The following is a 1,156-nucleotide window of genomic DNA, read 5'->3' as shown; positions in this document are numbered from 1 at the left end:
TAATAATATTAATATCTCGCTTCGCAGTAGAGAGCGACAATTTTGTCAAATCAAAAAGTTGTCTCTTTAACAAAAACGCGGCGATTGAGCCTACTTTCATCGAAATCGGAGCTGAGGAGACTAAACTGAATAATTACTATTCATTTGTAAACATGTTCTAAAAGTCATTGCTAAAAATAGTATTTCCCTTTTTTGTACATGACATTTCATTTTAGACAAAGGAATAGATGTTGATGTATTTTTTGAACTGAATGAAAATGATGCCAAAGAAATACTGAAGGATTTTGTCCTGGGAATTCAATTAAAATTTTGGAAAAAATATACTCAATGGAAAAGAAATGCTATTAATGTGAACTTTGAGGTAAGATATTTTTCATATGTTCATTTATTTTCAAAAAGTAGTATAAATTGCACACATATTGTAGTATCGGTGTTACACAGAACATTAATTAAATCACTATTTGACAATAGATGTTGGACAAAACGTTGGTTTTATACTTTGAAGTAAATTATAATTTACATTTTGCTTACATTTATTAATAGTCTTAGTGTCTTTAATAACATATACATATTTGATTCTTTATATTGAAAAGTTGTACATAATTAAATATTTGTTTCTTCTAGGAAATGTATGCTAACTCTTTTAGTGAAGACACATTGTCATCTATTGAAAATATAAATAATAAAATAGAAAAACAAAAGGAGCCAACTGAAACAAATGAGCCAACAGCTTCAATGTCATATGAAGAGTTAGTTGAGTTTGAAAATGTTCCTGATAATACAAGTAACAATGTAAGTATTCTGTTATTAACGTAATGTAATATAATTTGAGTAATTATTCTTATTTGCAAAATGAATGAACTCATTCTAAATGCAGTACAGTGTTTAAACGTTTGAATCGAAATAAGATGTTGCTATGCTATAGTAAAAAAAATATAGATACTAGAATAGAAATATGCATATCACCAAATTTATTTATTTTCATTTTCGTTTAAAAAGTGTAGTCTATTTCATTATTCTATTTAATCTTTCTATTTTATATATTTTCTCTATTAAATTTATAATTCTATTAATATTTAATTATAGGATTTGGAATCAGATGCGGAAAATAAAAAATCTCAAAATAAAGTAGAAACACAAAAAAGACAGAACTTAG

This window comes from Odontomachus brunneus, unplaced genomic scaffold (genome assembly GCF_010583005.1).
Source record: "Odontomachus brunneus isolate Ranch 3 - 2012 unplaced genomic scaffold, Obru_v1 Obru_scaffold_174, whole genome shotgun sequence".
NCBI classification, from domain to species: domain Eukaryota; kingdom Metazoa; phylum Arthropoda; class Insecta; order Hymenoptera; family Formicidae; genus Odontomachus; species Odontomachus brunneus.
The sequence above is the reverse complement of the archived record's forward strand: the minus strand, read 5'-3'. Positions refer to the sequence as shown.